Genomic DNA, 15,167 nt, shown 5'->3' on the forward strand with positions numbered 1-15,167 from the left:
TTTGAACAGGGACAGGGTGAAAGGAGAGAGAAAGAATAGAATAAATGAGAGTGGGAATGAATAGAGTGGAGGGAAATCCAGCTAATAATAGCAACTGTGGGGAAAATATTGAAGCAATTACTTTGCTTAAGTCACGATAAAGAAGGCAATTCATCCCAGAGACAGAGCCATTGGAATCTGAACACAGACTGAACATTTTTTTTTCTCTCAAAAAAGACAAAGTATGTCACCAAATCCTAAATAATCTACTAAAAAAACTAATGACAACAATGAGCAAACTTTAGCAAAGTGATAATATATAAAATCAACCAATAAAAGTCATCCTCATTCCCATGTGTTTCAAACAAAAAAGCAAGAAGGAAGAAAAAAAATAGAAAAAGAAATTCTATTTAAAATAACTGCCAGACAGTATAGATTACCTGGGAGTCAACTTACCAAGACAATTCTAATTATATGAAAATATTTAAAAACACTTTCAACACACACACACACACACACACACACACACACACAGAAATAAATAAATATTAATTGTTCATGGATAAGCTTATCCAATATAATGAAAATGACAATTCTACCTAAATTAATTTTCTAAATTATTGCCATACCAATACCAAATAATTATTTTATAGAATTAAATAAAAATTTTGTGATTTATTACAAAGCAGGAATCAAAAAAAAAGTTACTAAACAGTTATTGGTGTAACTAATCAAGTATAAAATACATAGAAATAAATGATCACAGCAATCTATTGTTTCATAATTGCAAAGAACCAATCATGTGGACAAGAATGCAATTTTCTATAAAAATTGCTGGGAAAATTGGAAAGCAGTCTATTTGAAAGTAGGCATAGACCTACATCTCACACCATAAAGGAAGAAAAGACCCAAATGGGTAGGCAATTCAGGTGCAATGAGTGATATCATAAACAAATTAGAGGAGTATGCAAAAAATATTTGTTAAATCTATGTTTAAGCTATGATTTTATGACCAAATAGAGGAACATGAAAAGTTAAATGGATAATATTAATTATATGAATTTAAATTTTTTGCACAAATGAGACATGATGTAGTCAAAATTAAAAGGAAAGTAGACAACTGGGCTAAGCTAAAATGTTGACTAAAAATAATGAACTTTCCTTAGCTCTTCAGGCTTCCCTCAGAAACAATGCCTCTTAACAGATTCAAGAGTGACAGAAGCGACAAAGGAAGAGAATGTATCATTTTGCATCTTAAGATATCTGGGAAGGACTTTAGAAAAGGTCAGTTTCAGTTGAGTGTAGGGGAATCATGGCTCAGTTCAGGGAACAGTGTCCAGTACAGGAAACAGAGACCAGAGCAGGTGGGATACATAGAAATCCAGTGGGAGGCTCTCAGCCACAGCAGAAAAATCAGTAACCAATGCTTCTGGGTCCTGGTTCAGTAGTGCAATGGCAATGCAAGACAGATGAGAGAGCTCCAACAAAGATGCTGATGAAAAATCAAGACTACCTCTCCCCCAGATCCCCTGCACAGTCCAAAAGAATAAGATGATTAATACTGGTGAGCAGGCCACTTCTGTTCCCAATGTGGAAAGTCTTAAAACAGGTCCTCCTGAAATACAAGAAGCATGGCTCCATGTCCCTGTGGCCCAGGAGCAAAGCTCAAAATGAGAAAGAAAAGTCAAAGAAGAGAAGTCATGATCCAAAGCTATTATTGCAATAAAGAATATTAAAAACAAAGCTTTCTAGAAGAAAATTGCAGAAAAAGTACTAGATTGAAGCCCCAGAAAGGAATATGAACTGGTCCCTAGTGCAAAAAAAGATGTCTTGGAAGAGCTCAAAAAAAGATTTTTTAAATCAAAAAAGAAAATATTGGGAAAAGAAATGCAAGAGAAATTCAACATTTTACAAATGAAAGTACTACAATTGACTGAAACAAACTACTTTAAAAATTCAATTAGGCAAATGGACCAAAAAAGAACTACTTAAAGTAGAATTGAACAAATGGAAAAAGAAAACAATGCTTTAAAAATAGAATTGGACAAATGGAAAAAAAGAAAATGACTTCTTCAAAAATTTAATTGACCAAATGGAAAAGGAAATGCAAATACTAACTGAAGAAAATAATGACTTGAAAATTAAAAATGTACAAGTGGAAGCTAAAGTCTTTATGAAACATCAGCAATCAGGCAAGCAATTGTTGGGGGAACTGGGTAATTAAACTTTGCATACAATTTGATCTATCAATATCTACTGTTCTGTATGCTGTAGAGATCATGAAAAGGGGGAAAATTTCACATGTACAGAAATATTCATAGCAACTCTTTACAAAGTGGCAAAAAATTGGAAATTGAAGGCAAACCCATCGATTGGGGAATGACTGAACAAATTATGGTATATTTATGTGATGGAACACTATTGTTCTATTAGAAATCATGAAGGATGGGATTTCAGAAAATCCTGGAATGACTTGTATGAATTGATACAGAGTGAAATTAGCAACACCAGAAGAACATTACACACCCTAACAACAACATGTTGGAGATGAAAACCTATGATGAATTTGTTTATTTTAGCAGTATAATAATTATATACAATTTTTTAAAAAGACTTGCGATGGAAAATGCCATCTACATCCAGAGAAGAAAATGTGATGTTTAAATGAAGACCAAGGCTTATTATCTTCAGTTTTTAAAAGTTGCCTTATTTAGGCTATATTATACAATTGGGTTTTATCTAATGTTTTATTTTTTGCAATTGTATCTGATTCTTCTCTCACAATAAATTTAATTTTGATCTATGTTTAGCATGGTTTCACATGCAGAGTCTATATCAGATTGCTTTCTGTTAGGGGCAGGAGGGATGGAAGGGATTGAGGGAAGGAAAAAACTGTAAAACTTAGAACCTTGCAAAAAAATTGGTTAAAATCAACCATTAACCATTGTATTATGGTTGGAAAATAAATAAAATACTTATTAAAATTTAATATATATATATATATATATTATATATGGAAATGACAAACCATTATAGTATCTTTGCCAAGAAAATCTCAAATGTAATCATAAAGATTTGGACATGACTGAAATGACTCAACAAGAACAGCAAATGAAAAAGAAAGAAGAAAGCCAAACCAGAGTTATCAAAAATGGAAAGGATAAGCTTAACATCAATGAAAAGGAAATCAAAGTAGGATTTCAGAGTTATTTTGCCTATGTGTATGTCAATAAATCTGACAACCTAAGTGAAATTGATGACTATTTACAAAAATGTAAATTGTCTAGATTAACAGAGGAGAAAATAAAATATACTAATTACTCCATTTCAGAAAAAGAAATTGAACGAGCTGTAAACTTTTAATCAACAATAAACTTTCTTTGACAAATCTCCAATAACATGTGGATTCACAAATGATAGAAAACATTATAAAATAAAAAATGCATTGTGTTGATTACATTACATTTTTTTAAATTGCACAAATAAAACCAATGCCAGCAAGATTAAAAGGACTACAGAATACTGGAAAACAATTTTTACAACTGGTATTTCTGATAAAGGGCTCATTTCTACAATAAATAGAGAACTGAGGCAAATTTATAAGAATAGAAGTCATTCCCCAGTGGTCAAAGGATATAAATAAGCAGTTATCAGACGAAATTATAATTATCTATAGTGGTATAAAAATGCTCTAACTCACTATTGATTAGAGAAATGCAAATTAAAACAACTCTAAGGCATTACCTTATATCTATCAGATTGGCCGTTATAACAAACAAAGAAAGTAATCAATGTTGGAAATATGTATGAAAGATGGGACACTTATGCAATGCTGATGGAGGTGTGAACTGGTCCAATCACTCTATAGAGCAATTTGGAACTACCCTTTGATCCAGCCATACCACTTTTCGGTCTAAATCACAATGAGACTATAACAGAAGGAAAAGACCCACGGGCACAAAAAAAGTATTCATTGCTACTCTTTCTGTAGGCACAAAGAATGGGAAATTGAAGGGATGTTCATGGGAAGGTGGATTTCTGAAAATTTTAGGAAGTCTTACACGAATTGATGCTAAGCGAAGTGAGCAGAACAAAGAGAAGTTTGTACACATTAATAGCAAAAGTGTTTGATGTTCAACTATGATAAACTTAGCTCTTCTCAGCAGTACAAAGATCAAATCAATTCTAAAAGACTTGTGTTGAAAAATATTTTCCACATTCAGAGAAAGAAGTATGAAGTCTGACTGCACCTCAAGGTATAGTTTTTTCACTTAAAATTTTTCTTTTTTTTCTATTCTCATAGTTATTCCCCTTTTCTTCTAATTCTTCTGTCACAACATGACCAATATGGAAATATGTTTTAAAAACTATACATGTATATCCTATATCAAATGACTTTCTGTCAAGGGAAGGAAGGAAAGAAGGGAGGGAGGGAGAAAAATGCAGTACTCATAAATTCACAGAAATGAATGTTGAGCACTCTTTTTACATGTAGTTATTTTTTTATGTTTTTGCAAGGCAAACAGGGTTAAGTGGCTTGCCCAAGGCCACACAGCTAGGTAATTATTAAGTGTCTGAGACCGGATTTGAACCCAGGTACTCCTGACTCCAGGGCCAGTGCTTTATCCACTGCACCACCTAACTGCCCCCTAGAGTTCACTTCTAAATCCAAATGGACAAGGAAACTTTTTCTTAGGGAGTTTATTGATGGTTTCTTCAATTTCCTTTTCTGAAATAGGGCTAAGTATTTTATTTCCTCTTATTTTAATCTGGGCAGTTTGTACTTTTGTAAATATTCATCCATTTCACTCAGGTTATCAAATTTATTGGCATACAGTTTGGCAAAATAGTTGTGAATTATCCTTTTTAATATCCTCCACATTGGTAGTTAATTTACCAGTTTCATTTTGGATACGGATAGTTTGGTTATCTTTTTTTTTTTTTAATCAGAATAACCAAAGGTGCAGAGGACTAGAGCAGGAATGTGAATCTGCAATCCAGTAAATGTCTTAGCTGGCAACTGCTTTTGTGTGATACATGTTCAAAGAATGGTCTGTTACAGTTCTCCATGAACCCTGAAGATTTATGCATTGCTACATGAGGACCCTGAGAATGAAGAGTGTATCCAACTTGGGAAGAAAATATGCCTATCCATTGTGCCACCTAGCCACCCCTCTGAAAATAATTTTAAGAAAGATTTTAATTAGTTTTAGTTTTACAATTTTTCTTCTAATCTTGCTTCCTTCCCCCACCACCCACAGAAAGCAGTATGTTAAGTTTTACATTATTTCCATGGTATACACTGATCTAAGATGAACGTGATGAGAGAGAAATCATATCCTTAAGGAAAAAAATAAAGTATAAGAGATAGAAAAATAAAAGATAATGTGTTTTTTTTTAATTAAAGGTAATAGTCTTTGATCTCTGTTTAAACTACATAATTCTTTCTCTGGATACAGATGGTATTCTCCATTGAAGATATCCCAAAATTGTGCCTGATTGTTGCACTGATGGAATGAGAAAATCCATCAAAGCTGACCATCACCCCCATGTTGCTGTTAGGGTGTATAATGTTCTTCTGGTTCTGCTCATCTTGCTCACCATCAGTTCATGCAAAACCTTCCAGGCTTCCCTCAATTCCCATCCCACCTGGTTTCTAATAGGCAAATATTGTTCCATGACATACATATACTACAGTTTGTCAAGCCATTCCCTAATTTAAGGACATTCACTTAATTTCCAATTCTTTGCCACCACAAACAGAGCTACTATGAATATTTTTCTAAAAGCGATATTTTTACCCTTTATCATAATCTCTTCAGGGTATAGACCCAGTAGTGGTATTGCTGGATCAAAGGGAATGTACATTTTTATTGTCCTTTGGGTATATTCCAAAATGATCTCCAGAAAGGTTGGATGAGTTCACAGCTCCAAGAACAATGAATTAGTTTCCCAAATTTCCTACATTCCTTGAAACATTGATCATTGCCCTTTCTAGTCATAATGGATAGTCTGAGAGATGTGAGGTGGTACCTCTGACATGCTTTAATATGTATTTCCTCTAATAAACAATGATTTAGAACAATTTGTCACTTGACTAATGGATTGATTTGATTTCCACTTCTGTAAATTTCCATGGCATATCCTTTGACCATTTGTCAGTTGGGGAGAGTGACTTGTTTTTTTTTTAATTTGACTCTGTTCTCTGTTTATTTTAGAAATGAGTTCTTTGTCAGAAGTATTAGTTGTAAAATTTTTCCCCCAATTTATTCCTTTTCTTTTGAGCTTGGTTACAGTGGTTTTCTCTGTGCAAAAGCTTTTTAATTTAATGTAATCAAAATAAATTAGTTTGTTTTCAATAATTTCCCCATCTCTTTCTTGGTCATAAACTGCTTCCCTTTCCATAGATCTGACAGGTAAACTAATCCTTGATCTTCAAGTTTGCTTATAATCTATTTTTATGTCTAAATCCTGTAACCATTTGGATCTTATCTTGGTATAGGGTATGAGGTATTGGTCTAATCTAAGTTTCTTCTATACTAACTTCCAATTATCCCAGCAGTTTTTATAGAAGAGAGAGTTTTATTCCAATAGCTGGACTCTTTGGGTTTATCAAACAACAGATTGTTATAATTATTTCCTGCTGTTGCACCTACTGTATTCCACTGGTCCACCAATCAGTTTCTTAGCCAATACCAGACAGCTTTGATGACTGATAGTTTATAATATAATTTTAGATCTGGTAGGACTAAACCACCTTCTTTTGAACTTTTTTCATTGAATCCCTGGAAATTCTTGTTGAATCCCTGGAAATTCTTGACTTTTTGTTTCTCCATATGAATTTACTTACAATTTTTTCTAACTCATTAAAGTAATTTTCAAATTTTGATTGATAGTAAGCTAAACAAGTAGTTGAGTTTTGGTAGAATTGTCATTTTTTATTATATTAGCTTGACCTAACCATGAATAGTTGATGTTTTCCCAGGTATTTAAGTCTGATTTTATTTGTGTGAGAAGAGATTTATAATTGTTTTCAAAAAGTTTTTGAGTCTGTCTTGGCAAGTAGACTCCTAGCTATTTCATATTGTCTGAGGTTATTTTATATTTTTTAGGTTTTTATGCAAGGCAGTGGGGTTAAGTGACTTGCCCAAGGCCACACAGCTAGATAATTATTAAGTGTCTGAGGCCGGTTTTGAACTCAGATACTTCTGACTACAGGGCTGGTGCTCTATCCACTGTGCCACCTAGCCGCCCCTATGAGGTTACTTTAAATAGGAGTTCTCTTTCTAGCTCTTTCTGCTGTATCTTGCAGATCATATATGGAAATGTTGAGGATTTGTGAGGGTTCATTTTATATCTTGTGACTTTGCTAAATTTGGTTATTATTTCTATAAGTTTTTTAGATGACTTTTTGGGATTCTCTAGCTATATCATCATGTCATCTGCAAAGAATGAGAGTTTTGTTTCTTCCTTCCCAATTCTAATTCCTTCAATTTCTTTTTCTTCTCTTGTTGCAAGGTGTTAATCTTTTCTTGGGTTTCTTTTCCCAAAATTTCCAATTGATTTTTAAACTCCTTCCTGACTTCTTCAAGGAAGTCTTTCATAACTGAAGAATAATTCATATTCTCCTTTGAAGTGCTAGATGTCTCTGGGTTAGAATCTGTACCTTCTAAATATTTCTCGATGGGCCCCCCTTTTCAGTGGCCTTTGTTCACTTTCTTAGGATCTTGTGTTGGGGAGGGGCTAACTCTCAGAGGTTTGCTTTTGAGAGCCCTAGAGGCTTTGTTCACTTGGTTTAGTCACTCCAAGTAGGCTGGCCAGTAGGGGATGCTGGCTGCTTTCTCTGGAATGTTTGAATCCTTCTCCCTAATCCTGGAGGATGTGAGGGGGGTAGTGAGGAGGGTTGCAGGGTCTGAGTTGACCTTGGATAATGGTCTGGGCCCCAGGGGGAGGGAGTTAGTTTCCCTTTCAGCTACGTTTCCCTACCTGAGCCTGAGGAAGTGTGTGTGTGTGTGGGGGGGGGGGGAGGCTTTACCATAGTTCTGTGAAGAATGCTCCACAAAGTTTGGAGCTTAGGTCCTGGGCTCAATTAGTCTATTTCCAGGCATGCTCTGCAGCTCTCTATCCTAGAAATCACCCTCCCATCAACTGGGACTCACCATAGCTCCTTTCTCTCTCAGGCCAAAGATTCTGCAGCTAAAATTGGTTCTTGGACCTCTACTCACCAAAGTCTCTGTGCCTAAGGCCAGTCCTCTGGCTGCACTCTGCTGCTATCCCTGTGCTCACACTTTGCTCTCTGTTCCCAGTTCAACCACTGTCCCCTAAGACAAACCTAGTTGGTAGCTATTCTAGCTTCTTTTTCTCAGTTCTGCCTATTGAATCTCTGTTAAGAGGTTTCTTTCATGTTATTTTTGAGGGGAAACAGGAGCACTTTGCACAGTTCCTGTCTTCTCTCTGCCATCTGCAGTACAGAGACCAGTACTGAGTTAGACAAAACAAATTCTGTACCCAGGACATGGGAAACTCTTTCACAGAGATTTATCACCAGATCAAAAGGCACTATTCTCACAAGCTTGCATTTTTGATTACATAACTTTTGCATTTTTTTTATCTTGAAATAATCTGGCTTTCTGGACAAATTGTTCTCTTGCCTTGCCCACCTGCCTATGTCTTTTCTCTATTCAGTTTCTCACCGAAGCAGTGGGGGTGCACTTCTCCCCCCACAATTTTTGGTGCTCAAACAGGGACTGGGGGCACAGGTCACACCCCTCACAAAGGTTTAACTATTTTATTGTTTTTTTTAAATAAACCAAGCCTTACTTTTATTTATTAGTTTAATGGTTTCCTTGCTTTTGATTTTATTAATCTCTCTGTGGATTATCAGAATTTCTAATTTGGACATTTAATGGAGGATCTTTGTTCATTTTCAAGTTTTTTTAGTTGCATACCCAATTCATTGATCTCCTCTTCTTCTATTTTATTCACATAAGCATTTAGAGATATAAAATTTCCCCTCAAAACTACTTCGGTTTCATCCCATAAATGTTGCTGTGATGTCTCATTGTTATTTTCTTGGATGTAAGTATTATTCCTATGATTTGCTGTTTGATCCACTCATTATTTAAAATTAAATTATTTAATTTCCAATTAATTTTGGAATTAATTTCCAATTAATTGTTCCATGCCCCTTTTATATGTAATTTTTGTTGCATCATGATCTGAGAAGTTTGTATTCCATTTCTGACTGTCTGCATTTGATTATAAGGTTTTTATGCCCTAATACAAAGTCAATTTTAGTATAGTTACCATGGACTACACAGAGAATAGTATATACATTTCCATCCCCATTAAGTTTTCTCCAGAAGTCTATCATATCTAAATTTTCTAAGATTTTTTTTCATCTTCTTAACTTCCCTCCTTCTAAGCAAAAAGGTTAGATTTAACTTGTTCTGAGATAGGGAAGAAAAGGTCCCCAATTATTAAAGTTTAGCTATCCATGTATCCTTGTAATTCACTCTGTTTTTCCTCTAGGAATTTGACTGCTATACCACTAAGTGCATACATCTTTAATAATGATACAGCTTCATTAACTATGGTGCCTTTTAAGAAGATTCAGTTTCCACCCTTATCCCTTTTAATGAGATTGATTTTTGCTTTTGCATTAACTGAGATGGGGACTGGTACCCCTGATATTCTTTTACTTCTGATACAGCATAATATATCTTCCTCCACTCTTTTACCTTTACCCTGTATGTATCTCGGTGCTTCAAATTTATTCCATTTTTTGACATAACATTTTTTGTGGTTTATTTGTTTTATATTATTACAATAAATAATCTTGTGAAAGTGAACATAAACCCCATCCCCCCAAAAAGATAGCAAAACCTCAAGAAAAACGAAGTGTACTTCAGTGTATGTTCAGATTCCATTGTCTCTATCTCTGGGATGAGTTGCCTTCTTTATCATAAGTCCACCAGAGAAGTTGCTTCAAAATCTTTTCTCACAATTACTATTACTAGCTGTATTTCTTTCCATTCTATTCCTCCCCACTCCCATTTTTTCCTCTTTTCCCTCTCTCACTCTTTTCCCTGTTGAGAAGTGAGTTGTATCTGATTACCCTCTCTCACAATCTTCCATCTCTTCTATCATCTACTCGCCTCGCTCCCCTTTCCCATCTTTCTTATTCCATAATTTTCCTCATTTTCCACTAGGGTACGATAGATTTCTATACCCTATTAGGTATGTATATCATTTCTTCACTGAGCCATTTCTGATGAGAATGAAGGCTCACTCATTCACCCTCCCATTGCCCCCCTCCACTGCATTGCAAAATATTTTTATTGACTCTTGTGAAATATCTAAGCCCATTGTACCTCTCCTTTCCCTTCCTTCTAGTACTTTCCTTTATCACCCATTGACTCCATCATTATCCTTTATTACACCACTGGATTCAGCTCCCTCCTGTACCTTGTCTACATATGCTCATTTTAAATTCTGTTATAAATGGGGTTCATATGAGTCATCAGTATTTTCTTCCTATGAGGGGAATATGCACTGCTCAGCATCATTAAGTATCTCATAATTAGTTCTTCTAGAATACCCTTTCTAGGCTCCACCTGAACCCTGTCCAAGAAGATCAAACTTTCTGTTCAGCTCTGGTTATTTCAATAGGAAAGTTTGAATTCCCCCTGCTTTATTGAAAATCCATCTTTTCCCCTTAAAGAGGATATTCAGTTTTGCTGGATGACTAATTCTTGATTGTAAAACAAATTCATCTTCTGGAATATCATATTCCAAGACCTAAGAGACCTTAATATAGATACTACCAAATCCTGTGTAATCCTGATTGTAGAGCCACAGTAGTTGAATTGTTTGTTTCTAGAAGCTTGCAGTATTTTCTCTTTGACTTGGGAGTTTTGGAATTTGGCTATAATATTTCTAAAAGGTTTTTTTTGGATTTTTTTTAGGATTTTGCAGGGCAATGGGGTTAAGTGGCTTGCCTAAGGCCACACAGCTAGGTAATTATTAAGCTTCTGAGACTGGATTTGAACCCAGGTACTCCTGACTCCAAGGCCGGTGCTTTATCCACTATGCCACCTAGCTGCCCCATACTTTTTGGATTTCTTTCAGGAAGTGATTAGTGGATTTCCTCAATTTCTATTTTTACCCTCTGCTTCTAGGATCTCAGGAAAATTTTGCTGTATTATTTCTTGAAAAATGAATCCAAGGCTCTTTGTCTGGTCATGACATTCAGGTGGCACAATGATTTTAAAATTATCTCTTCTGGATCTGTTTTCTAGGTCAGTTTTTACCCCATGAGATATTTCATATTTTCTTCTAATTTTTCATTTTTTTCGTTTTATTGTTTCTTGATTTCTCTCAGAGTCATCAGTTTCCATTAGCTCCATTCTACATTTGATGGAGTTATTTTCCACAGAGAGCTTTTTTATCTCCTTTTCCAGTTGACCAAGTTTGGTTTTAAAGGCGTTGTTCTCCTCATTTGCCTTGCAGATCACTTTTTCCAATTTATGTAAACTGGCTTTTAAATTTTTATTTTGTTGTATTTCTTTCACTAAGCTGCTTACTTGGTTTTCATGATTTTCCAGTATCATTCTCATTTCTCCTCCCAATTTTTCCTCTACCTCCCTTACCTGTTTTTCAAAGTCTTTTCTGAGCTTTTCCATAGCCTGAGCCCATTTTCTATTTCTTTTGGAGGCTTTGGATGTAGAAGTTTAGATTTTATCATCTTCTTAGTGTGTATTTTGATCCTCTCTGGGACCAACATAATCTTCTATGGACAGGTTCCTCTTTTTCTCTTGTTTGCTCATTTACTTTGCCTATGACTGATTTACCACACATCCTAGGCTTTGGGGGGCTTTTGGGAGACTGCACAGGGACCTTAATTCCTCCAAAGTCTTAGGAGAGGTTCTGACTGCTCTCTTGCCTATTCTCTCATCTTTGGATGACCACAGACCCTCCCCTCTACCCTGAAGCTGTGAGGAGGCTCCTGTTCCTCTTTGGTAGTATGGGGGCCCAGATTTTAACCTGGATATGAGTGTGGGCAAACAGTAGATTCCTGCCTCAGGGATAGCAGAGAGACCCCTTCAGTCTCTCCCCATCTCCTTACCACCTGGAGGGGGCTGAACAATCTGGAAGTGCTGGGTGCCTCCACAGGTTCCCACCACATGCTCCCTCTGCAAGGTTACTCTGAGGCAAGTGCTGGCTGGGGATGCATACTCACTGTGGGGCAGCAGAGTTCTCTCACCACCTTTTCAAGTTGTCCCTGGTGATTCCCTGGACCAAGAGGTCTGGAAACTGTCCCTTCTGCCATACACCCAGATGCCCTGTATATTGTTCCTGGAAGGCTGGACTGGTTTGCTCCAGTCTGGCTGTGTTGTGGCTCTTTCCAACCTCTAGTCCCAAAGAAAAAGACCTTTCCTGTGGATCTTCTAAATTGTCTTGGATTAGGTAATTGTATCACTCAGGGTTTTTGTGTGTTTTTGATGAGTCATAATTTGATTGCTTTTGGAGATTTTTGACAGACCAGTTTCCAGGAATTCCTGTCCTCACACTTCCATCTTGGCTCTGCCCTTTGCAAGTGTGTTTCTTCTAAACAACACCTTGTGGGATTCGGGCTTTTAATCCATTCTGTTATCTGCTTCTATTTTATGGTAGAGTTCATTCCATTCACATTTATATTGAAGAGTACTAATTCTGTATTTCCCTCTATGCTCTTCTTCCCATTTATATTTTTCTCTTTCCTTTCCTCTTATTTTTTAAATTTTAGCTCTCAGTTTATTTTATTTTTATGGTTTTTTGCTAGGCTATGGGCTTAAGTGACTTGCCTAAGGCCACACAGCTAGGTAATTATGAAGTGTCCAAGGCCAAATTTGAATTCAGGTCCTTCTGACTCTAGGGCCAGTGCTCTATTCACTGTGCCACCCAGCTGCCTCCCTTTCAGTTTATTTTCACTTCTATCTTCACCTCTTTTAATCAGTCCTTTCTTCCCTTTTTCTCCCCCCCCCCCCCACTTCCCTGTAGAGTAGGATAGATTTTTAAACCCAAATGGAAATATATCTTGTCCCCTCTCTGGGTCAAATATATTGAATAGAATTTACTTAGGGTTCCCACCCTCTCTTCTTTTCCCTCTACTATAATAGCCTATCATGGCTCTTTACCTGGTGTTATTTATCAATAGAAATACTATTAATCAAGTACTATCAATCAAAGTGTCCATAATCAAAAGTTGATTAATTTATTGCTTGATTAGTTCAAAATATTGCCAGTTAAACACCAATCACAAATTGATTGATTTATTACTTGCTTGTTTGATAAGCAGCATTGCCTCATAGTCACTAAATGCCCTCCCCTCTTCTGTCTCATTAGACATACACTTCTCAAGTCATGAATCACATCAAATTATAATAATTTTTTTCTTATCCTTTTTTCAATTACCCTCCAAGTACACACAATCCTCATGAGTCAAAGCATCTTGCAAAGCTAAATTATTTCATGAACCATTGGTTCACCCCCCCCCCCAAGTATACTATGTCTCCCACACTCCCTTCCCCTTAGTTCCCCATTTATGGTATTTAAACCCTTTTTAACTGATATGTGAATCAAGTACTACCCTTCTAAGTAGGTTCCCACCCACCTGCTGGCCCTAAAGACACTTTTGATTTAATTAACTAGACTTTCTAAGTGTTCTATATAATGGGACATGCTGATTGTAAGGTATAGGAGACACTGACTCTGGACTACCCAGCATAGGATGTCCTTATAAGAGAAAAGGCTAAATTTTAAGAGTAAGATAAATTAGGTCAATGGAAACTGAGAGAGATAAATTTAGAGTGAACACCCTAGCTTTTCATCTGGGCTTTTTTATCTCAAAAGGAGATGTCATCTTGTTCAATTGAAAGACAAGAACCAGCCATATCCATATCCTCTAAATTCAATCTCTACAATTATATGGAACTTTTTAACTATCCTAAGAAAAATACAATTCTCCAGAGTTACAAATATTATATCTTCTCCTATAGGGTTGTATACAATTTGATGTTTTTGACTAACATTTATTATTTTATTCCTCCCATTTCTTACCTTTTCATGCTTTTCTTGAGTCTTGTATTTGAAGACTGAATTATCTGCCCATTTCTGGTCTTTATATCAGGAAATTTTGGAAGTCTTCCATTTCATTGAGTAACGATATTTTCTCTTAATAGAATACGGTGAACTTTTCAGGGTAGCAAATTTTGGTTGCAATCCAAGGTCCTTTGCCTGCTGATATATGATATTCCAGGTCCTCTGATACTTCAGTATTGAAATTGCTAAGTCCTGTGTCAGTCTGATTGCATCTCTTTTGTATTTACATTGCTTCTTTTTTACTACTTGCAGTATTTTCACTTTTACCTGAGAATTTTGGAATTTGACTATGATAACCCTTGAAGTTTAAATCCTGAGATCTCTTTCTGGAGGAATTCCTTGCATTCTTTCAATGTCTATTTTGTCTTCTTGCTCTAGCAGAATTGGACAGCTTTCCCTGATAATTCTTTTTTTTAAATTTTTTATTTCTTTCATGTTTTTTATTTGTCTTCTTGTATGAATGACTAATATGGATATGTTTTACATAATTGCACATGCTTAACCTATATCTGCTTATCATCTCAGGGATAAGGGAAGAAAGGATAAAATTTGGAATTCAAAACTTTAAATAAAAATGTTTTAAAAAATTTAAAACAATAAATATGAGCATTTTAATTCTTTTTTTCTTTTTTCTTTAATATTTACTCATTTTGTACAAATAATGTTTTTTACATCAATAAACTATTCTTGATTAAGAGTAAATGAAATACCCTCTCCTGCTATAAATATAGGCTTGCTTGAGTGATAAAGTAAAGGGGAGAGAAAAAAGAGTTAAAATTAAAAAAAAATAGTAATAATGTAGGTATGGCAAGGTGGCATAATGGACGGAGCACCAGCCCTGGAGCCACGAGCACCCAAGCCCACATCTGGCCCTGTACACCCAACAATCACCCAGCCGTGTGACATGCAAGCCACCCCAACCCCACTGCCCTGCAAAAACCAAAAAAAAGAAAACAAAAAATAAGACCCAAAATAAAATAAAATAGTAATAATACTGGGGTGGCTGGGTGGTAGACAGAGCATTGGCCCTTGAGAAAGGAGCACCC

This window comes from Macrotis lagotis, chromosome X (genome assembly GCF_037893015.1).
Source record: "Macrotis lagotis isolate mMagLag1 chromosome X, bilby.v1.9.chrom.fasta, whole genome shotgun sequence".
In the NCBI taxonomy this organism is placed as follows: Eukaryota; Metazoa; Chordata; class Mammalia; order Peramelemorphia; family Peramelidae; genus Macrotis; species Macrotis lagotis.